The sequence below is a fragment of the Tachyglossus aculeatus genome, unplaced genomic scaffold, assembly GCF_015852505.1.
Source record: "Tachyglossus aculeatus isolate mTacAcu1 unplaced genomic scaffold, mTacAcu1.pri scaffold_108_arrow_ctg1, whole genome shotgun sequence".
Lineage (NCBI taxonomy): Eukaryota > Metazoa > Chordata > Mammalia > Monotremata > Tachyglossidae > Tachyglossus > Tachyglossus aculeatus.
The window spans coordinates 808660-834149 of NW_024044845.1; the positions used below are offsets into that span (position 1 = coordinate 808660).

Below are 25490 nucleotides of genomic sequence, written 5' to 3' on the forward strand. Positions count from 1 at the left end.
TTTGGTAAATCCAAAGATCTCTACTCTCATTCTTATCCCCCTCAACTTCTCAGTGGCTTTGAAAATGTTGACCACCCCCTTATCCTGGAATCATTATCCAACCTGACCTTGACACTCACAGTGTCCTCTCGTGGTTCTCCTCCTATCTCTCTGGCCACTCTTTCTCAGTATTTTTCATGATCTTCTCCTCTTCCTAACTCACCTCCAAACCGTGGGAGTCGCTCAAGGTTCATTTCTGGGTACCCTTCTATTCTCCATCTTCACCCACTCCCATCTACACCCATCGCTCCATGGCTTCAGCTACCACCTCTATGCGGAAGATATCTGTAGAGAGCCTGCGGGAAGCCATTTTCTTGGCCAAGAAGCCATTTTACAAGTTACTATTTTTTTGACCCCATGAACAACCAAATCGAAGAAGGAATTGGAGAAGCAACTAGGCTGTTTTGCTTTAGATCAGATAGTTGCGAAAAAGCAGTCCATGGGGTGGACACAGAAGGAGAAGTAGTCTTCTCTCCCTGCTTTATCCAGTAATGGGCTTGGAGCAACAAAGGACCACCATGATGCCAGAGGCAGCGAATCAAGAACCTCTGCAATACCCAATACAATGAATCAGGAACTACCATGACATCCGAGGGTGAAGCAGATAAAAGGTGGTCATTTTGAGTCATGAGCCAGAGCAGCTAAACGATTCAGTGTGGTCAACCTGAGCTAAGAACGAGACCATGGCATGCCTGCTATGAACCAGCGTGGCCTCCAGGAGCTGAGATCATGAACCAGAACAGCTGAACCACCTAAGACTTGCACCGCCTCACCTATTGCTGGCCGCTACCAACCAAGTAAAAGTTGCATCAGGATTCCAGGCAGCCGCTCATAGCCATCACGAACCAGCAAGGTCTGCAAAGGTCAGCCAGACTCTATGAACTACTCCAATGTAAGACCATCTGCATGAACACGGGACAAAAAGTCGGACAAGTCGTTAATATATGGGGTGGGGTTTTTTGTGTGTGTGCACACGTGTGTTTGTGTGTGTTTGTGCGCATGCGCACATGTATGCGTTTCCCCCTTCAATTTAACCTTCGAGAATTGAATAAAATTTTCTGCTATATACAGTGGTGGTTTGATTTCATTTTAAACTAGTCACAGAATGCTCGGTCTAGGAAATTCCTGGTCATTACATTTTCTTAGTATCCATCTCAGATGCACCAGACCATTTAAGAGACTCCCGACCACTGAGGGTGGTTAAGATAGTGACGTTTCCCAGCTCGGGTGGAGGGGCTGGTTTGGAACACAAAGAGCAGGGCCCGGGACTTGTGATAATATCCAAATCTTCCTCTCCAGTCCTCATCACTCTCCCTCTCTGAAATCTCACATCTCCACCTGCCTTCAAGACTTCTTTCCTTGGGTGTCACCTTATAGCCAACATGTCCAGAACAGTACCCCTCATCTCCTCACCCAAATCCTATCTTCCCCCTGACTTTCCCATCACTAGAGACAGAACAACCATCCTGCCAGATTCCCACGCCAATAGCCTTGGCGTTCTCCTCGACTCATCTCTCTCATTCAACCCATATATTCAACATGTTATCAAATCCTGTCAGCTCAACCTTCACACCATCGCTAAAATCCACCCTTTCCTCTCCATCCAAATTGCTACCACTCTAATCCAAACATTAAACTTGTCTCACCTTGACTACTGCATCAACCTGCATCAACCTCCTCACTGACCTACCTGCCTCCAGTCCCTACTTCTCTGCTGCCCGGAATATTTCTCTACAAAACTGTTCAGTCCAAGTCTCAACACTCTTCCTGCCCCTCAAGGGATTTCCCATCAACCTCTATATCAGAGAGAAACTCCTCACCATCAGCTTTAAGGGCCTCTGTAAGCTCACCTGCTCCTAACTCATCCTGCTTTTTTTCTCCTATGGCCCAGCCAACAAATAATAATAATGATGATGATAACGGTATTTGTTAAATACTTACTATGTACCAAGCACTGTCCCAAGTGGGGCTCGCAGGCTTAATCCCCATTATACAAATAAGGTAACTGAGAGACAGAGAAGTTAACTGCCTTGCCCAAGGTCACACTGCAGGCAAGTGGAGGGACTGGGCTTAGAACCCATGTCTTCTGATTCCCAAGCCAGCGCTTGTGCCATTAGGCCATGCTGCTTCCCTTACAAACTCCTCTCCTTTAATGCCAACCTTCTCACTCTACCGCAATCTCATCTAACTTGCTGCCAACCTCTCACCCATGCCCCTGCCGCTAGACTGAAATGTCCTCCCCACCTTCAAAGGCTTAGTGAAGGCAAAGCTACTTCAAGAGGCCTTCCCTGACTAAGTCTTCATTATCTCTGCTCCACTCCCTTCTGCATTACCCTGATTTGTTCCGTTTATTCACCCTTTGCTCAGCCCCACATCACTTATGTCCACCTCTATAATTCATTTATTTAAATTAATGTCTGTCTCCCCCTCCAGATTATAAGCTCATGCTACACAAGGAATGTGACTACTAACACTGTAACATTGTTATAATGTATTCACCTAAGTGCTCAATATAGTGCCCTGTATACAATAAGCACTCAATAAATAAGATTTATTGATTGATCAAATTGAGTCCTTTTCCCATTATCATTGGAAAGGAATCAGCTAGTTTGAGGGGCCACAGATTCCATTTGATTTTGGGTTTGTCTCTAAATACCTCTGGGAGCATGGGAGCTTCTGTCTTTGGGAAGATGAAAGAGGAATCATCACAGTGGCAAAATGAAGTCACCCAAATGAAGTCTGAGGGTAGGGCATCGGTCAAGGATTCCATTAGATCGGCTTCTGATGAAAGCAATGTGGCCTAGTGGATAAACCCTGGGCCTGGGAATCACAGGGCCTCGGTTCTTATCCTGGTTCCACCACTTCTCTACTGTTTGATCTTGGACAAGTCACTTCACTTCTCTGGGCCCCATTTTCCTCATCTGCAAAATGGGGATTCAAACCCTGTTCTCCTTCCTATGTAGACTGTGGGCTTCATGTGGGACCTGATGATCTTCTATCTACCCCAGAGACTAGTACAGTGCTTAGCATGTAATAAGTGCTTAGCAACTAGATCTCGCAACCTCCTGTCTCTCCCCACTTCAGTCTATACTTCACTCTGCTGCCCAGATTATCTTTCTACAGAAATGCTCTGGAAATGTCACCCTGTTCCTCAAAAATCTCCAGTGGTTGCCTATCAACGTTCTTTTCTAGCAAAAACTCCTCAGTATTGTTTTCAAAGCTCTCCATCCCCTTGCCCCTTCTACCTCACCTCCCTTCTCTCCTTCTACAGCCCAGCTGGCACACTCCCATCCTCTGCTGCTAAGCTTCTCACTGTGCCTCAATCTTGCCTGCCCCACCGTTGATCCCTGGCACACATCCTACCTCTGGCCTGGAATGCCCTCCCTCCTCACATCTGCCAAACTAGCACACTTCCCCCTTCAAAACCCTACTGACAGCTCACTTCCCCCTTCAGTACACCTTCCCAGACTAAGCCCCACTTCCTCCTGCTTCTCCTCCCTTCCCCATCATCCTGACTCCCTCCCTCTGCTTTACCCCCCTGCCTGCCCTACAGCACTTCTGTATATATGTACATATTTATTATTCTATTAGTTTTAGTAATGATGTGTATACATCTATAATTCTATTTATTTATATTGGTGCTACTGAGGCCTGTTTAATTGTACCTGTTTACTTGTATCTGTTTTGTTCTGTTTTGTTGTCTGTCTCCCGGCTTCTACACTATGAGCTCATTGTTGGATAGGGATTGTCTCTATTTGTTGCCGAATTGTACTTTCCAAGCGCTTAGAACAGTGCTTTGCACACAGTAAGTGCTCAATAAATACGATTGATGAACGAATAATCACCATCATTATTATGATAGGAAAAGTATTTTCACTGGCTATTTTTTTCTGAAATTTAAAATCTATATTTTTAGAATGTGCACAATACAAAGTTTTCTTCACAGCATTGATTAAATTATTCCTTCATGATGGGTGCTTTCAGGGGATGAGGGCTCTATGAGAAAATTCTTTGTTAAACTTGTCATTTCCAGGACTGGACTTTAATGTTCCTCACAAATGAGAAGCTTCGAGCAGGGTCTAGCAGTAAATAGAACCCGGATCTGGAAGTCTTGGGGGACTCGGCTCCCCTGGGGAAGGGAGGAAGTGGGATCAGAATGTTCAGGTTCTGAGTGATCTGCTTGCTGCTGGTTTCCAGGTTCTGGCCAGGAGCCCAGGACCTGACCCAATCCTCCCTTGCACAGATAAGTGGGTAGTGAGCTGCCCCCACCCAGAGGTGTTTGGGGGCTCAGGTGCTCATGGCTGCAGAGAGCATTTAGGGCTCATGGCTGCAGGGAGTATTTTGTGTCCACAGCTGCAGGGAGGAGACCGCTCTGTGTGTGCTTCCTACGACCCCTCCCACCTGGAACAGAGGCAGGAAGTTCTACTGGAGCCACTGGGCCAGGCCCCTCCTGACTTGCTCCACCCACTCATACTACCAGGGAAAGGGCGGGCTCCTTAAGAACCTGTGCGGCTTGGAAAGAGCACGGGCTTGGGAGTCAGAGGTCATGAGCTCTAATCCCGCCTCTGCCACTTGTCAGCTGTGTCACTTTGTGCAAGTCACTTTACTTCTCTATGCCTTAGTTACCTCATCTGTAAAATGAGGAAGAAGAATGTGAGCCCCATGTGGGAGGACCAGATGACCCAGCGCTTAGAACCGTGCTTGGCAAATGGTAGGCACTTAACAAATGCTATTATTATTATTATTATTATTATTATTATTATTATTATTATTATTATTATTATTACTATCTCGGACTGTCAAAATGAAGCCTCCTTCCCCACCCTGCCCTGTGATGTCACTCAGGAGGAAAGGGGTTGAGGCATGTAAAGGTCAGGGCCTGGAGGGGCAAGGCCCAGAGAGGGTGGTGCACAAGGGACAAGAAAGGGACATGGAGGGGACTGGGACTAACTCCCCCCACCCCCTTGATTCTCCCTGTCTCGACTCCTCTGACTCTCACACTGTCCGTACCTCTCTTCGACTGACTCTCCCTCCCCCATCTGACTCTCCTCTGCTGTCTCTCCTCTCGATTGACTCTCCCCTTTGGCTGACCTCCCCCTGTCTGACCTTCCCCTTCTGACTCTCTCCCTAACGGAGTCCCCCATCTCACTCTCCCTATGTCACTCTCCCCCATCTGACCTCCCCTCATCTGACTCTCCCTAGGACTGACTCTCCCTGTTAGCTGACTTCCCCTGTCTGACCTTCTCCAGCCTGACTTTGTCTCCTTGTCTGACTCTCCCCCATCTGACTGTCCCATGTATGGCTCTCCCCTGTCTGACCCTCCCCAGGTACTCTCCCCATCTGACTCTCCCCCGTCAGACTCTCCCCAAGTCTCATCCCCCATCTGACCCTCCCCTCATCTAACTCTCCTCTGCCTGAACCGCCCCCCATCTGACTCTCCCCATATACTTCTCTCTCCTGTGCCTAATCCTCCGCTCAGGTTGACTCTCTCCAGGATACCTGCTGCGGAGTTGGTGGGGGAACAGCGAAGTGCTCAGCACACAGGTGCTTGGTAAATACCTCACTGCTTTGTTAAAGGAGAAGATGGGGTGGCCGTCCTCCCACATTTAGTCTCTCCCTCTCTCCTTCCCTCCCTCTCAGCTCTTATCTCAGGGTGGCTCCAGGCCTTGTATCCTCATTGGACTCACCATCTTCCTTGCCTAGAAAGAAAGTGACCTTGGTGAAAGCCTGCCATCAGTGGGGATGGGCGGTGGCCCCTCACTCTATATCACTTTTGTGTCTGCCCATGCTGCACAGGTGTCCACCAGGGCTGACCCTCTGTCTTGCTTTATCGTTTCATTGCTCCCGATGGATCTCCCCAGGCCTCTTCCCCCATTGACACTGTTAGACCGGTAGACCCTGAGGGTCAAAGACTGAGCCTGATTCTTAGCCAGGGATGCTTTCCTAGTGCTCAGTACTGTGCTCTCCCCACAGAAAATTCTCCATCGATGTCTAGGTACTCTTGCAGTGGCCTTTGTAAAACTGCCCTGAAAGAGGCCCAGAGCAGGACCCTCCCCTGTTCTCCAGCCCGGGGATCTTGCCTCAGTCTTGCAGCCCCCATTTCCAGTCTTCAACCAGGTCTCCCCGAACCATGGAGACACTCTCTGCCCCCAAACACATAGACACTTTTCACCGTGGCCAGGGCAGATTCTGGACCCTGTGCTAAACTCAGAAAAATCAATATTTGCAGGTTTGTATCAACCAAATTCGTTCTGACTCCAGCCTAGTAGACTCTTTGACTCTCTCAGGTGGACAGGGCCCAGGGGGGCAGAGGGAGGGTACTCCATTGTCATGGGCACCATTGTTGGTGGAGGGGCTTGGTGAAGTAGGGGCAGAGTGTGCCATTAATGGACGGGACATCACCTGACCTTGGGCCCTGAAATGTGGCTAAAGAGCTTGGGCCTGGGAATCAGAGGGCCAGGCCTCTAACTTCGTAACCACCAGACATGACACATGAGCTCCCTTCCGTGCATAACATCGTGTCTTCTAACTGGCAGATGTCAATTCGAGGACGCTGTCCACCAGCAGATCATAAACCAACCCGTTTGCTAGGTGGAGGCAGATCAAATGGGGCTGCACAGTCACATCTGTGATCCACACAATCCTCTCTTATTCAAACTCCTCTCTGATCCCCAGCCCACTCACCCACTGACCATTCATTCATTTACTTCAGTTGTATTGATTGAGTGCTTATAGTATGCAGAGTATTGTACAGAACACTTGGGAGAGTACAGTATAACAATGAACAGATATTCCCTGCTGACAACAAGGTCATCAGCTGTTGAATTCCCATTTTACAGTTGAGGAAGCTGAGGTTCCAAGATGTTAAATTCTGGATCTGAGATCACACAGTGGAAAGGGTCAGTGTGGGGATTAGAAATCAGGTGTCTGGACTTCAGGCCGTGTGTGCTGTCCACTAGGTTATGCTGCTTCTTTTCTATTACTACTATTAGAAATCAATTAATCAATCAATGGTACTTATTGCATGCTTACTGGGTGCAAAGCGTGCTTGGCACAGTCCAATACAGAGTTGGTAGACATTTTCCCTGCCCATATCAAGCTTACAGTCTAGAGGGGGAGATAGACATTAATATAAATAAATAAATGAAGACTATGGACATAAGTTCTGTGGAGCAGAGGGTGGGCTGAATATGAAGCATTCAAAATGTACAAATATAACTGCATAGGTGACACGGAAGAGAGGGGGATTAATTAGGGAAGGCCTCTTGAGGATAGGTAACCTCAATAAGGCTTTGAAATTGAATGGTATTCTGGAGAGACACAGAAACACAATAAGGATGCAAAAAGAGTAAGGGCTAGTTGACTCTCTTTCCAAGGCTAGAATAATTTTCCATAATTCCTGAAGTGGACAGTTTTGCTTGTATATCATCAGATTATTATGACTCTCTTCCTCTGAAGAATGTCATCATTATTATCACACCCAACCTAAGCATTCCTGTGAGATAGCTAGAGGCAGATGGATTTTATCTTCAAAACCATTTTAAAGCCTATTCATAATTTAAAACAATTGAGTATAGCTGCCAGATATCTCCCTCGCTGCTCTGTCACCCAGAGTTTCAGTCGGTGAACATATGGCTAAGGAATATATTTATATACATAAAATTATATATATATATATATATATATATATATATATATATATAGGCACTAAGTGCTTAAAATTACAAATAATGAAACTTTTCTGTTTCTAAAAATAGGAAGGTAATCTTATCCCATTTCAGAAAATTAAAAACTAACCAGATCTTGCTTTCTGACCCACAAGATAAAGTCGTAGGAATCCTAAAGAGTCCAAAAGTTTATGCCTCGGACCACACCCCAGAAAAAGACAGGAGCGAGTTATTGGTATTTTGGAAGATATAATTTTATCAGTTCTCAGGTTCATCCAGACTATACTGCTTTTTATATAATTTTGAACAGGCACCAAAGAGGTATGTGAACCTCTCCTTTATGAATGGAATGCAGTTGTGCTCAAGAGAAGCGTCTCCAAATTCTTCTCAGAAAATGGAAGGGAGTGAAGCCTATTACTACTACCATTCAATCAATCAATCAATTGCATTTATCACATGCTCACTGTGCAGAGAACTGTACTAAGCACTTTGGAATATACAGTATGAGAGAGACTTTGGAAATGTGATTCCTGTCCACATGGAGCTTACCATCTATTGTGTGCAGATCACTGTACTGAATGGTTGGGAGGGATCTCTCTTCCTCTCTGCAGTCTCACATTTCCTCCTGCGTTCAAGACATCTCTAGTTGGATGTCCTCCTGTCACCTCAAGCTTATCATGTCCAAAATAGAGCTCCTTATCTTCCCACTAAAAACCTACCCTGCTCCTCACTTTCCCATCACAATATATGGCACCATCATCCTTCCTGTTTCACAAGCCCATCACCTTGGCGTTATCCTTGGCTCCTCTTTCTCATCCAACCACATATTCAATCCATCACTAAATCCTGTCAGTCCCACTTTCACACCATCACTAAAATATACCATTTCCTCTCCATCCAAACTGCCAGCATGTTTGGCAGTTATAATTATAATATAATTATATAATATAATAATAATATAATAATATAAGTATAATATATACAATTATCCTAACCTGCCTGGATTACTGTATCATCTTCCTTTTTGACCTCTCAGACTTCTGTCTCTCCACATTCCAGTCCCTGCTTCACTCTGCTGCCTGGATTATTTTTCCGTAAAAACAATCAGGACATGTTTCCCCACTGTTCAAGAAACTCCACTGGTTGCTCATCTACCCCTGCATTTAACAAAAACTCCTCACTATTGGGTTTAAAGTACTCAATCACCTTGCCTCCTCCTCCCACATCTCAGTACTTTCCTATTACAACCAAATCTGCACACTTCATTCCTCTAATGCTAACGCTGTAACTGTGCCTCGATCTTGTCTATCTCATTACTGACTCCTCACCGATGTCCTGTCCCTGGCCTGTAACAACCTCTTTCCTCAAATCTGACAGACAATTACTCTCCTGCCTTGAAGGCATTATTAAGGGCACACCTCCTCAAAGAGGCCTTCTCTGATTAAGCCCCCCTTTTCTCTATTCCCACTCCCTTCTGCATTGCCCTAACTTGCTCCCTTTTATTATCCCTTCTCCTAACTCACAGCACCTATGTACACATCTGAAATTTATTTGTTTATATTAAAGTATGTGTCCATCCACTCTAAACTGTCAACTCGTTGTGGGTGGGGATTGTGTCAGTTTATTGTCCTATTATATTTCCCCATCGGTTAGTACAGTGGTCTGCACACTGTAAGAACTTCATAAAGAAAATTGAATGAATGAACGAATGACAAAGGAGTCAGTAAAAAAGACCCCTACCCTCAACGAGCTTAGAGTCTATGTTGGGAAGACCCCACATGCTATGCCGTACCTATTCTAAAAAAAACCACTCCTTTGACCCCATGGTTTCCTCCAGTTACCACTCCATCACCCTCTCGGCATGCCTCCAACTCCTTGAGGATTGTCTCTCCTAATTCTCTGCTGGGCCCCCTCCAATCTGGCCTTTGCTTTCTACATTCCAGAGAAACCATCCTCTCTAAGGTCACAAATGATCTCCTTCTTGGGAAATCCAAGAGCATTTACACCATCCTTATCCTCCTCAACATCTCAGATGCTTTGGCACTGTGCACTGCCTCCTTCTCCTGGAAACGTTATCTTACTTTCGCTTCACGGACACTGTCCTCTCTTGGTGCTCCTCCCATACTTCTAACCACTCATTCTCAGTCTCTTTTGTGGGCTCCTCCACTTCCTCTCACCACCTACCTGAGGGGGTCCCTCAAGGATCAGTTCTTGATTCCCTTCTTTCTCCATCTACACCCACTCCCTTGAAGAATTCATTCACTCTCACAACTTCATCTCCCATCTCTAGGCAGATGATTCCCAAACCTCCCTCTCCAGCCCTGATTTATCTACCCCTCTGCCTTCTCTCATTTCTGCTTGCCTTCAAGACGTCGCTCCTTAGATGTCCTGCTGTCACTTCAAACTTAATATGTCCAAAACAGAACTCCCTATCTTCCCACCCAGACCCTGTCTTCCTCCTGATTTTCCCATCACTGTAGACATCACCACCATCCTCCAAAGCTTTCAGGCCCATGAACCTGGCATTATCCTTGCTTCATCTCTCTCATTCAATCCACATTTAATTCTTTATTGAATTCTCATTTAACCTGTCATCAAATCCTAACAGTTCAACTTTCATAATATAAATAATATCAGCCTTTTCATCTCCATCCAAACTGCTCCCAGGCTGATTCAAATACTTATCTATTCCACCTTGATTCCTGCATCAACCACTTCATTACCTTAAAACAGTGCTCCAGCGCTTAGAACACTTCTTGGCCATAGTAAGCGCTTAAAAATACCATTATTATTATTGTTACTATTATTATCATTAATTTTTACCTCTCTGTCTCCTATGTCCCCCACTACAGTTCATACCTCACTCTACTACCCATATCATTTCTCTACAAAACGGTTCAGTCTGCATTGCCCCACTCCTCAAACCCCTCCAGTGGTTTCTCATCCCCAATCTCCCGTGCCCCCCATATCAAAGATAAACTTCTCACCTTCAGCTTTAAAGCTCTCAGACAACTCACTCCCTCCTACCTCACCTGGCTGCTCTCCTCCTGCAATCCAGCCAGCACACTCTGCTCTGCTAATGTCAACCTAATCACTGCATCTCGATCACTTCTATCTAGCTGATGACTTCCCTCCCAAGTCCTGTCTCTGCTCTGGAATGTGTTCCCTCTTCATACCCAACATACGATCACTTTCCCCACCTTCAAAGACTTACTGAAGTCACATCTCCTCCAAGAGGCCTTTAGGTCTTTCCCTTGCTAAGCCTTCATTTGTTCTTCCCCCAGTCCCTTCTTTGTCTCCCTGATTTGCTCCTTTTATTCACCCCTCTATCAGCCCCACAGCACTTATGTCCACATCTGTCACATTTATTTATTAATATCTATCTCCCAATCTAGACTGCAAGCTCCTTGTGGGCTGGAAACGTGTCTACAAACTCTGTTACATTGTTATATCATGCTTTCCCAACCATTCAGTACAGTGCTCTGCACACAGTAAGTGCCCAGTAAAGAGGAATGATTGATTGATTGATTGACTTGAGTCTCATTCTCATTATCGATTGAAAGTAATCCACTGGTTTGAGAGAACACAGATCCCATTTAATCCTGGGTTTCTCCCTAAATCCCTCTGGGAACGGAGGAACTTCCGTCTCTGGGCAGTCGAAAGAGGAATCATCATCTATGGCAAAATGAAATCACCCACCCTGCCCACCTCCATTTTTATGTCTGAGGGTAGGGCATCTGTCAACATGGTGAAATGTGACTCTTCAAGAATTCCATTTGAGTGGCTCCTAGACTAATGGAAAGAGTCCGAGCCTGGGAACCAGAGACCTGAGTTCCAATCCTGGGTCTTCCACTTCTCTGCCATACGATCTTGGGCAAGTCACTTGATATTTCTGGGCCTTCGTTCTCTCATCTGCAAAATGGTGATTCAATCTCTGTTCTCCATCCTCTTTAGACTGTGAGTCTTGTATAGGCCCTGATGATCTTCTATCTACCCCAGGGCCTAGTACAGTGCTTGGCATGTGCCAAGTAAAAAAAAATCGCAGCAACACATCACGAGGTTTTTTATTGCAATATTTAATAAATACCTGTATGTGTGAGGACAGACATAGTCTGTTGCTGTAAAAGGGTGCTCAACCTCGCCTCTGAAAGGTGGAAGAGGTAGCTAGTGATAGTATTTGGTAGGCATAGTGTTCCTTCACCCCAACAACCGAATACAATTTAGTGTGGCTCCAATTTTAACTGAGGACAGGTTGTGGTTGAAATGGACAACTGGGGAAGGGTGTGTCTGAAGCATGATTTAGGGAAACAAGGTAGATTAAAGCAAAAGGGAGATTGAAAACAAAGTGGAGTAAGGCCGGTCAAGTCGGTTCCAAACTAATGAGGGAAAAAAGATCGTTTTGATAGCTGTGGCCCAGCGAAGGCAGTCAGATGCTATAGGGAAGTTGTACAATGCCTTCATCTTTGCAAACCACTTTCACATCGACCACCTAAGTTTTGTCCTAAAAAGAGCTCTGCGAGATAATTGGGAGAGCCAGAGGGTGGGCACCTTCACTGACCCCCCCGTCTTGATTTTCTCTCCACTCCAGGCTGGTCTTCAGCCTGACCCCAGATCATTTTTCTACAGAAACGCCCAGGCTGTGTTTCCCCACTCAAGAACTACTAGTGGTTGCCCATCCCCCTCCACATCAAAGAGAAATTCCTCACCATCAGGTTTAAACCCCTCCATTAAATTGCTCCCTCCTCCTGCACCTGGCTGCTCTCCTATTCATTTATTCATTCAACTGTACTTATTGAGTGCTTAATATTTGCAGAGTACTGTTCTAGGCTCTTGTGAGAGTACAATGTAACAGTAAACAGACAAATTCCCTGCTCAAAAAGAGCTTAACGTCTAGAGGAGGAGACAGACATTAACGTGAATAAATAAATTACAGATGTGTGTAAAAGTGCTGTGGAACTGGGAGGGAGGATGAATGAGGGAGGAAAATGCAGAAGGGAGTGGGAGAAGATGAAAGGAGGGTTCAGTCAGGGATGTCTTTTGGACATGATATACATTCAGTAAGGTTTTGAAAGGGGGGAAGTATTGATAAAAAGGAGGTGCAGTGAGCATGGTGGCATTAGAGGAGCAGAATGTGTCCCCTGAGGCATTTATGTGTATTGATCCCTCGGTGCTATTTAAGTGATGTATACACAAGTATACATTCATTCAGTCGTATTTATTGAGCGCTTACTGTATGCAGAGCACTGAACTAAGCGTTTATAAGTGATGTACACATGCACATATATGTACATACATATAAGTGATAAAGACATCCATAGCTCTTCCTTGACCTGTGATTTTTGTTTCCTCTTTCCTACAGGTAGGCTGGGCAACTGTAGATTTTGTGGAAAGTGAGATATATAATATCTAAATGACTGACCAAATTTCTCATTTGGAATTCCATTTGGAGAAAAGAATGATTAGCATTTTAGAGTATTTGAGTGTATGTCTCTATATGAAGATCTTTTTATTCTTATTGATAGCTACTTACCCAAAATCTCGACTGGAATTGAAAGCATAATGATGTCAATCTGGGCTCCCTGAATAGTTACTTTATGTTGCATGATGAATAGGATAAGTGTAAAGTGATTGGAAGCCTGTTTTTCCATGAGTAAAGTTCACTGGAGATAGTTTGGGGAGCCTGATGTTTCAGGGCAAATTCACCAAAGTGAGAGATTCTAGGTATAAGGGACAAAATAATTGGATAATGGATTGATATTCTATTTTGCACTATAGATGAAGACTTGGCCAGGAAATTAGGAATATCTTGGGAGGATCTGACTTTGGGCACCAAGAGTACTGAGGTGAACCTCATGGATCAAATCAAAATTATCAATAAGAAACTGGAAAAATAACAATAATAACTGTGGTATGTATTAAATGCTTACTTTCTGCCAAGCACCGTTTTAAGTGCTGGGATAGATACAAAGTAATTGGGTTGGACAAAGTCCCTGTCCAACATGGGGCTCACAGTCTCAATCCCCATTTTATAGACGAGTTAACTGACGCTCAAAGAAGTGAAGTGACTTGCCCAAGATCACACAGCAGACAAGTGGCAGAGACATGCTGCTTCTCTATCAATTCAGTAGAATTGTTCCCATGTAGGGGTCAGAGATAACAATGAACCATACTGGCCTAATTATTAGAGAATAGGTCTGGGAGTCAGAAGGAACTTGATCCTTCTACAGCCCAGCCCGCACCCTCCGGTCCTCTGCCACTAATCTCCTCACCATGCCTCGTTTTCTCCTGTCCCGCCGTCCACCCCCGGCCCACGTCATCCCCCTGGCCTGGAATGCCCTCCCTTCACACATCCACGAAGCTAGCTCTCTTCCTCCCTTCAAGGCCCTACTGAGAGTTCACCTCCTCCAGGAGGTCTTCCCAGACTGAGCCACCTCCTTACTCTCCCCATCCTCCCCCTCTCCATCCCCCCTGCCTTACCTCCTTCCCCTCCCCACAGCACCTGTATATATGTATACATGTTTGTATGTATTAATTACTCTATTTATTTTATTTGTACATATTTATTCTATTTATTTTATTTTGTTAATATGTTTTGTTTTCTTCTCTGTCTCCCCCTTCTAAACTGTGAGCCCACTGTTGGGTAGGGGCCGTCTCTATATGTTGCCATCTTGTACTTCCCAAGCGCTTAGTACAGTGTTCTGCACACAGTAAGTGCTCAATAAATATGATTGAATGAATGAATGAATACTTAGAACTGTTCTTGACAAATACTATTAAAAAATTAAGGTGATAATTGAGAAAAAGAGATAGAGGAAAGAGAAAATTCCAGGTGATTGTGAGACAGGAAAGTATGTAGTTAGTTTCTATTGTCATCTCATTGTTCAGCTGGGATACATCTGCACAGAGCCCAACCAACAGCTTTCTTCCACTGGGGAGGAATATTAGAAAGGAAAGTCATTGGGCTGGGTCTGGGAGTTGAGATATTTAACAAATGATATTGGCTCTCATTATATGGTAAGCTCCTTGAGGGCAGGGATTATGTATTTTACTTTATTTTCACCCAAATGCTTGGTAGAGTTATTGGAAAAATTATATGCAAATTGGATTCCTCTATTTAGTCATCAACAACTTAAGAGGCTTAGTAATGAAACTGCAGCATTGACCAGGCTAAGAGTCAGGTGGTTTGGAGTCTGGACCCAATTCCATCTCTTTTTCTTGGGCGATATTCCACTGATATAGAGGAAGGAAAAACCAGTGGAGAAGAGATGAAGAGATGAAAGGCAGCTCAAATTACTCTCCCTGTCCTCCCCCCTCCATCCCCCCGCCTTACCTCCTTCCCTTCCCCACAGCACCTGTATATATGTATATATGTTTGTACATATTTATTAGTCTATTTATTTATTTATTTATTTTACTTGTGCATATCTATTCTATTTATTTTATTTTGTTAATATGTTTGGTTTTATTCTCTGTCTCCCCCTTCTAGACTGTGAGCCCACTGTTGGGTGGGGACTGTTTCTATATGTTGCCAACTTGTACTTCCCAAGCGCTTAGTACAGTGCTCTGCACACAGTAAGCACTCAATAAATGCGATTGATTGATTGATTGATTGATTCTAATCCCAGCTCCATCACTTGTCTACTGTGTGTCCTTGGGTAAGTCAATGAGAAGCAGCATGGCTTTGTAGAAAGAGCATGGGCTTGGGAATCAGAGGTCCTGGCTTCTAAACCCGGCTCTGCCACTTGTCAGCTGTGTGACTTTGGGCAAGTCAGTTAACTTCTCTGTGCCTCAGTTACCTCATCTGTAAAATGGGGATTAAGACTGTGAGCCTCACGTGGGACAACCTGAGTACCTTGTATCTACCCTAGTGCTTAGAACAGTGCTTTGCACATAGTAAGCGCTTAACAAATGCCAATTATTATTATTATTATTTAACTTCCCTGTGACTCAGTTACCTCGGAACCTTGTACATTGTGCTTAAATTGTATCTACCCCAGTGCTTCATAAAATGCTTGGTATATAGTAAGAACTTAACAAATAGCATAATCATTGTTAGAGGCTTCTGCTCTCCCTCTCATCTTACTGGACACCAATCCGTCAGTCAACTAATTGTATTTACTGAGCACTTACTGTGTGGGGGGCACTGTACCAAGTATTGGTTATAGTTGGAACACAAGAACGTAACAGACATGTTCCCTCCTAAGTCTTCTCTTATGGAAATAAAGGATGTGTGAAAAGGCAAATATTTCTCCAGTATCTAAGGAGACCCTCCCAACCCTCAGCCTCCAGAGTCCCAGTGGTAAGGGAGTCCAAGTAGAACAATAACCAGACACATTTGCTGCTCACAATGAGCTTACAATCTAGAGAGGTCAAACCGACATCAGTACAGACAAATAAATGTCAGATATGGAAATAAGTGCTATGGGGCTGGGATGGGGGAAACAACAGAGGGAGCCAGTCAGGGTTCTCAAGCACTTAGTGATTCATATTGTACTTTTCCAAACACTTAGTACTGTATTCTGCACGTGGAAATTGCTCAGTAAATATGATTGATTGATTGAATATTTCAAAATCAATAGAAAATTGCCTGATCGCTTGCTGTACATTAAAGTCACACCATCTCATTATTTAGTGATTATCAGTGAGAACTATTCTTCCTGTACCTTCTCACAACAGATGGGAAGTAGTGGATGGGAATACTAGGCTTGGAAGAATCATAAAAGCAGTAGCAGTAGGCAAGGAAAAGCTCAAACTGTGTGGCACTGGACTCCCTTACCCCTGGGGCTCTGGAGGTTGAGGGTTAGGAAGGTCTCCTTAGATACTGGAGAGATATTTGCCTTTTCACACATCCTTCATTCATTAAGCACTATGGCTTAGTGGAAAGAGCATGAGCTTTTGAGTCAGAGGATGTGGGTTAAAATTCCAGCTCTGCCACTTGCCTGCTGTGTGCCTCCATTACCTTATCTGTAAAATGGGGATTAAGACTGTGAGCTCCACTCGGGACAACCTGATTACCTTGTATCTACTTATAACAGTGATTGGCACATAGTAAGTGCTTAACAAGTGCTATTATTATTATTATTATTATTATTATTATTATGTGATTCTCTAACTGCGCCTAGCTCACTCCTCACATGTGCTGTTAAAACCTTCCATTCTTCATCATACTTCTCCTCCTGCCAATCGACTAAACCATGTATCTCCCTCTCAAAAATTCACCTTTTTTAGGAGAGTTTACCAACGAATTCACCATCTAACTGGGCATGTCACCTCACTTCTAATGAATTAACATGACTATCATTATCTATCCATCTAGTTATTTAATGGCTTTTGTTTTCCAAGTTTACATCAATGTTCTTTACTCTTTGGCTGAATGTAAATTTGACAATATGTTTCTGCTCATCTCCCATGGTTTGTAAGCTTCTCAAGGTCAGGAAATGTCTTTAAGGCCTACTGTATTTTCCCAAACTCTTTGTTCAGTGCCAGTAAATGCTAAAGATATCCTTATACTTCTCCTAGTGATAATGATAATGATGATAATATCAATTTAAAACTCTACTTCACTTAGCCCAAGTGGACATAGTCTTGGCCAAACACTTCCTCAATATACTCCCAAAATACAAATATTGCTGGAATGTGAAGTTTCTTAACCTCATCGAATCTGAAAAGTAACACATTTACATTAATATTCAAGCACAATCACACTAACCGCTTAATAAATTCTATTATCACTACAACTACTACTACAATAAAAATAGCAGAGAGGAATCATGGGAATGATCACAACCATTAATAAAAATCTTATCCTTGGCCCATAGTTCAAATACATTTGTTCACCCTTAAAATAAATCCTATTTTCAAATCTTGCAATAGGCAAGTTTTATACTAATAAGGGCACATATTCTCAATCTGAAAATCCATAGAGCCAAATATAACCATATTAAAGGATGCTTTTCCAGGTAGTCAGGGAGAAACTCTGAGTACATACTGCCAATTTTCCTCTCCTTTGGCCCCTTTTCAGAGCTAGGAGTGGATGGAATAGCCTCATGTAGGAGAGGAGAGGAAAAATAATTGCTACTTTCCCACTCCTGAGCTGAATAATTATGTATGGGGCCTTTCAGTTCATGTGTAGCCCCCAGAATGTGGGCCTAGTACCACCTCCACCAGGAGACTATCACCTTAACCTTCCCCACTTATTTCTGTCCTTGATCTTTTCAGGTTCAGTGCTTTGGTGAAACCCCCTCTTTCCTCATCCATCTATTTCCTTCCCCTTTTTCCCCACAGTGGAGTGGAACTAGGAGACATGGTTTGCTTGTTCCACATTCAGGACCAGCAGGTGGCCCCTTTCCCTGCTAACCTACCTCTCAGGATCCTGAAGTCATACTTGGTCTCTCTTTACTATTTCTTTTCCCCATGTTTGAACAGTGTTATGCCCCACAGCCTTTCAGGATCCAGTCCCTGACCCAAACACAACATTTGATGCTCACAGTCTTCAAATAAATCTGATTCTAAAATGTTAGATGTGAAGAAACCAGAATTTCCACTCAGAGTTATCTTTGGGGTCACATTTATTTTTTCCATGAACTATAATAAGAAATGGTTTTATTCTCTGCTAAGTTCACCAACATGTTGCAGGCAATGGCGGTGGAATTACCTAGATTGATAAAAGCCAAATGCCGGAAGAAAAAATGCATCGGAACTTTGAGTTGAGAATCTATATTGGTAATCATGATTATCCCAAGATTCCCTATTGCTGTAATAAGATAGATGATTAGGAACACCAGAAAGAGAGGAATCTGCCATTCTGGATGGTTTGAGATTCCTGAGAGAACAAACTCAGTCACATAGTTTCTCTCTGCCATATATTCTGTTCGCATCAGCTGCTTGACAAAGAAAACAGAAGTGTTTTAGTAAAGTGTCCTCTGAGCAGGGCGATAGTTGTTTTCTAATGATATTTATTAAGCACTTACTATTTGACAGTTCTACCATCAAATAATTAACAACTGCATTGGAGTTAAGTAGTATTCCCCCAAGTGTTTACTGATACCTTGGTCAAGTGCTTATCATAAAATATTAAATGTTAATACTGTAAGAAATATCTGCATTTTCCCCCAGGGTGAATGTACATTATATGTATATTTTGTATTGTATTTATATTACATATTAGAGAAGCAGTATGGCTTTGTAGAAAGAAGAGGGGCCTGGGAGTCAGAGGACCTGAATTCTAATCCCAGCTCTACCAATTGCCTGCTGTGTGAACTTGGGCAAGTCACTTAACTTCTCTGTGCCTGTGAAATTGAAATTCAATACCTGTTCTCCCTCCTACATAGACTGTGAGCCCCATTCGGGGAAGGGACTGTGTCCAACCTGATTAACTTGTATATACCTCAACACAGTATAATTATTGATACATACTAAGTACTAAACAAATACCATATTTATTTATTGTATTTTTATTATTGTTACTGTACAACTTGATTAATCACTTAATCAACCTTAAAATCCTTAAATGTAATATTTGTTAAATGCTGACTGTGTGTCAAGTGCAAGGGTTGATACCAGGTAATCAGGTTGGACACAGTCCCTGTCCCAGATGGGGGTCGCAGTCTTAATCTCCATTTTACATATGAGATTACTGAGGTGAAAAGAAGTTAAGTGAATTGCCCAAGGCATACAGCAGACATGTAGCAGAGCCAAGATTAGAACACATGTCCTCTGATTCCCAGGCCTGTGCTTTTTCCATTAGAAAACACTGCTTCTCAATCCTTGTGTTGAAACCAGGGGTTTGGGAGGTTGGGGGTAATGAATTACCTTGTATCTACCCCAATGCTTAGAACAGTGCTCAGCACATAGTAAGCGCTTAACAAATACCATTATTATTAATGCTTCATATTGTCTTCTTGTTCTAATTGACCTTAATATATGTTGTCTCTCCCAGTCTTTTCCTCTAATATTGTCATTAGACCCTCATATTTTCACCCCTTACTTCAGTCCTGATAGGGTAATCTTATCTTCCTTTTGAGCAGAGCACTGTTCTAATCACTTGAAAGAGCACAACAAAGTTAGAAGACCCAATCCTTGTGGCCTATGGAATTGCTTTTCTGCTTGTGGATTTTATTTTATCTATGAATCTCACTAGGGATTTTTATGAGATGCTCCTAAAGTCATTTGGAAATCCTTGATTTTATTTGGGACTGAAATGATGCAAAGACAAATCAAGATATCTACGATCAGTGTCAGCTCTAGGGCAGGGAAGTAGCATGGCTTAATGGCAAGAGCACAGGTCTGGAAATCAGGAAACCTGGGTTCTAATCCCAGCTCCACCACTTACCGGATGTGTGACAATGGACTTAACTTCACTTACCTTCTCTGTGTCTCAGTTTCCTCATCTATAAAATGGTAATAAAATGCCTATTTTCCCTCCTCCTTTCATAAACTTTGAGCCCCATATGGAAAAGAGATTGTGTATGATCTGATTGTACTGTACCAACCCCAATGCTTAGCACAGTGCTAGAGCATAATTGCTTAAGAAAAATAATAAGTATTTTTCTTGAGTGACTGCTGTGTGCAGAGCACTGTACTAAGTGCTTGGGAGAGTTCAGTATAACAGAGTTGATAGGCATGTTCCTTGTCCACAAGCCTAAGATATGTATGGGTTGAGAAAAGGTGGACAGAGGTCAGCATGAGGACTATGGTTGGTAGATGATGATGATGATGATAATAATAATAATAATAATAATAATAATAATGATAATAATTGTCATATGTGTTAATTGCTTACAATGTTCAATAATCGTTCTAATCACTGGGGTAGATATAAGATAATCAGGTTGGACACAGTCCCTGTCATACATGGGGCTCATAGTCTAAATACTCATTTTACAGGTGAGGTAACTGAGGCATAGAGAAGTTATGTAACTTGCCCAAGGCCATACGCAGACAAGTGGTGGAGCCAGGTATAGAACCCACATCCTCTGACTTCCAGGCCCATTCTCTTTCCACTAGGGTATGACAATAAAAAGGAACCCTGTTCTTGGGGCTCAACTATTCCTAGCAAGCTTTTTTGGGCAGCCACTGTTGCCCCCTTTCTTGATGCTACCGATTTCTTTAATGAGGCATGTGGTCACTAACTTCACTCCCCTCCATCCCTCAAAGGATCTCTAAAGGGAAAATCTTGTCTGTACCCCAATGAGGAAATTGATTGCCAAAGAGGCTGACCAGCATGATGGCTATACCAAACATCTTTGCTCACCCCACATATTAGCACTAATGTTAGCTAAATTGACTGCCCTTTGTATGTGCTTTATATTCACTCATCTAAGGATCTAATTTCTCTTGAGACTTGAGTTAGTCAGTCAACCATATTTATAGATGCTTACAATGTGCAGAGCATTGCACTAAGCACTTAGGATAGTACAACCTAATGATAAACCATCACATCCCCCTACCCTCAGTGAGCTTAGAGTCTAGAGGGGGAGATGGACATTAATATAAGGGAATTAATAATAATAATGATGACATTTGTTAAGTGCATAGTACAGTGCTCTGCACACATTAAGAGCTCAGTAAATACGATTGAATGTATGTGCCAAGCACTGTTCTAAGCACTGGGGTAGGTACAAGGTAATCAGGTTATCCCACATGGGCCTTACAGTCTTAATCCCTATTTTACAGATGAGGTAATTAAGGCACAGAGAAGTTAAGTGACTTGCCCGAAGTCACACAACTGATAAGTGGCAAACCTGAGATTAGAACCCACAACCTCTGACTCCCAAGCCTGTGTTCTTTCCACTGAACCACGTTGCTTCTCAATTACATAATTACAGATATGTACATAAGTGCTGTGGGGCTAGGAAAGGGAATGAATATAGGGAATAAGGGTGATGCAGATGTGAGTGGGAGAAGAGGAAAGGAGGGTTTAGTCAGGGAAGGCCTTGTGTAGGAGATGTGCCTTCAATAAGGCTTTGAAGCGGGGGAGAGTCATTGTTGGACATGAAAAGGGAGATGAATCTATACTTATTGGTGAATTCTCATCTAAGAACTCACAAAAGCATGTTCATTCTGTTATGAACTCTGCATTTATTCGATATCAAGGTCAATACTTACAGTCTTGATTATCTGATGAGTTGACGTTTTTCACAAAGAAATTTCTGTTTATTCTGAGGACCACCTATTAGGCATATAAAGTAACTGCCTTAATCAAAGTAGAAAGGAAATGCTCTCTTATTAATAAATTAAAATGGCATGCAAAATTACAAAAAATATTCCATGCTTATTTTTACATTTTATGTAAAATTTTTATATCCCCCAGTAGGATGTAAGCTTTTTTGTGGGTAGGAAACATGTCACTTTGATAGTCTGTACTTCCCAAGCACTTAATACAGTGAACCACACAAAATGGGTGCTCAGTGAATGCTACCACTGATACTTGTTGACCACAGGCCCCTAATTTTTTCTGCATCATATACCAGAGTGGGGATAGCTCTTCATTAATTTTTTCTATACTTGTTTTATGTTAACCATAACCTGCTAAAGAACTAGGTGAAATAAAAAGGTGCGGAACCTCAAACTGTTTAAGATTCAAGAAGGACTATTCAATCATTCAATCATATTTATTGAGTACTTACTGCATGCAAAGCACTGTAGTAAGGACTTGGGAGAGTTCAATATAACAACAAACAGACACATTCCCTGTCCACAATGAGTTTACAGTCTGGAGACTAGAATAACTTTTCTTTAAGGTGAAAAAAAATATCTAAATTGAAGGTGCTCTAAAGAAATGCCTTTTACCTCTCCTTCCTGAATGAATGTGAGCTAAAAGGTGAAGGACAATACTTAGACTGCTCTCTTTTCTCTAGCTACAGATACCCAGCCTGGGAATCATGACTGAGGGAAATCATTCCCAACTGAGTGAGTTCATTCTCACCGGGCTCACAAACCTTCCAGAGCTGCAGATCCCTCTCTTTGTCTTATTTCTGCTTATCTATTGTACCACAGTCCTGGGGATCCTGGGCCTCATCTTCCTGACTAGGACTGATTCTACACTTCAAACTCCTATGTACTTTTTCCTTGGCCACTTGGCTTTGGTTGATGTTGGCTATTCCACGACTGTGGGCCCCCAAGTGCTGGTCAATTTGCTGGAGGAGAGAAAATCCATTTCCTTCTACCTCTGTGCCATGCAACTCTGATGTTTCATTACTTTTATCATTACCAAACTTTCCCTCCTGTCTGCGATGGCCTACGACCGCTATGGGGCCATCTGCAATCTTCTGCTCCATAAGCTCATGGTCTCAGAGAAAGTTTGCACTCTTTTGGTTGCCATTCCCCACATCTACAGCTTGGCTGTCGCCCTATTCATGGTAGTCTTCACGTTTCGATTGCCCTTATGTGGCGATAACATCATCGATCATTTCTACTGTGATAGTCTACCCATGCTGGCGTTGTCCTGTTCTGACACACATGTCGTAGAATATTTCATTTTGGGGGATTCTACTTTCAATTGGATTTTCTCCCTTCTCGTTGTCCTGGTCTCCTACATCTTCATCATCTCTACCACCCTTAAGATCCGTTCTGCCCAAGGCAGATGCAGTCTTCTCTACCTGTGGTTCCCACCTAGTGAGGGTGACTGTGTTCTACGGGACTCTGATTTTTATGTACATGCAGCCACCAGCTAGTCATTCATTTGAAACAGATAAAATGGCCTCCGTGTTTTACACCCAGGTGATTTCTATGCTGAATCTCCTGATCTATAGTCTGAGGAACAGGGAGGTGAAGGAGGCCCTGGAAAGAACTTTCACTGCTTGTTCGCTACATTTCAAACTCCTGAAATCCTGAAATCTGTTCAATAAAAAAATAATAATACCAAAATCCTGTTAAAAACATCTCTGGACTGTTTCTTTTTAACATAAAGATCAGATAATGAAGCTAGGAAATTCGAAAAGTCCATGCTCACAAATTTGCATCACATCAAAAGGAGTTTTCACTCATTTTCAAATGTTCCAGTCAATTAGGTATTTGACATGAAAATAGAACTTTGTTATCTCATCCTGGGCCAGAAAAGGGCACTAGTCAAGTAAGGAGCAGAATATTTAAATCTGCACTCAATCTCTTCCTTCTGCCTAGACATATTTCTCTCAGTTCGAAATAAAATGGAGTGACAAAAGCCTGCCCAATTTCCTACCACTGTTTGGAAAAGGTAGGGATAAGTATAGCTTGGTGGAACGAGCACAGGAATGGGAGTTAGGAGACCTAGGCTCTAGTCCCAGCTCCACTTCTTACCTGCTATTTGCCCTTGGGCAAGTCACTTTACTTCTTTATGCCTCAGTTCCATCATCTGTAAAATAGGGATGAAATAGGGATTAAATGCTTGTTTTCCTTTCCCCTTAGGCTGTGAGCCCCAGGTGGGAGGGGACTGTGTCCAATCTTATTTTTCTGTATCTACCCCAGGGCTTGACTCATAATAAATTCTTAATAAATTCCACAACTATCAGTAACCCCACTGCAGTTTCCTTGGGAAAATTCATCTTGCTTCTGTGACTTATGAATTGACCAATATCTCTTACCCTACAGGCAGGGCAGTCTGGAACACCTCTGGAAGCCAACATCCTTATTGCATTGGTACCAACTTCTGGGACAATTGTACTATGTTATCCGGCCTTAAATTAATCAATCTGTATGTCCATGCAGGGTGGGAGGGTAGACCAGCATGAGAAGCAGCATGGCCTAGTGGAAAGAGGACAGACATGGAATCAGAAGGCCCTGAGTTCTAATCCTGGTTCTGCCACTTGTCTGTTGTGTGACCTTGAGCAAGTCATTTCATTCTCTGGGCTTCAGGTACCTCATCTGTAAAATGTGGATAAATTCTACTCCTTACTGCTTAGACTATGAGCCCTCTGTGGGACCTGATTATCTTGTATCTACTCCATCACTTATTACAGTGTTTAGCATATAGTAAATGCTTAGCAAGCACCATCATGATGATGATGATGATGACTGGACCAGAAATTCAGGGCTGCTAAAAAAAATTCTGATCAAATTCAGCACAGGTGAAGTGACCTGAAATTTGTCCAGTGCTGGGAAAAAACCAGAAACAGACAAAAATGTTAACAATGAAAAAATTTAAACCAAATCATAATGGAGTGTATGAATATAATATAGGAACTAGTCAAGGCATTAGAATTTTCCTAGGAAGTTTTAGCTTCAAAATTTTTGCTTATGAATTTTAATAAAAGTCAGCTGTTTGTCAACCAGGAACACTGAAACAAGAAGAGTTTGTGATATTTGATATAACTACTTAACATTCACTAATCTCAAGGAATAATACACTTTGAAAGACACCAAATTAAATGTTGGAAATGAAATTCAATTTCTATAAGATGAAATTCAAATGAAATTCAATTGAATTTCTTTTCAGAATCAAAGCAAGAGAAGAAGATTGGATCTTAATGACAATTCATTATAAAATTGAGCCCCCTGAATGTGCTTATATCCCCTACATGAAAGAGATGGGAGAGAATTTTGATAGAGATGCTATTACTAAAAAATGACTTTAAAATGTTGAGTATAGAAAATAACAACTTTCAAATAATTAGCAATTCAGAAAGGATTTTCAAATGAGAAATAATTCTCTTGAAATCGTAGTTACAAAATTTTGAGCAGTAGAAAATTATTACTAAATGAAAACTGCCTTTCTTAGAGTGTGAGTCCCACATGGGGCAGGAACTGTATCTGAAGTGATTATACATATCTGAGAAGAGTGGTCAACACACAGTAAGGGCATAACAG

General features: G+C 42.7%; 1 pseudogene; it reads left to right on the forward strand.

The window, feature by feature from the left end:
* Nucleotides 1-22588: 22588 nt before the first annotated feature.
* Nucleotides 22589-23540, forward strand: LOC119922527 (annotated as a pseudogene).
* Nucleotides 23541-25490: the final 1950 nt, after the last annotated feature.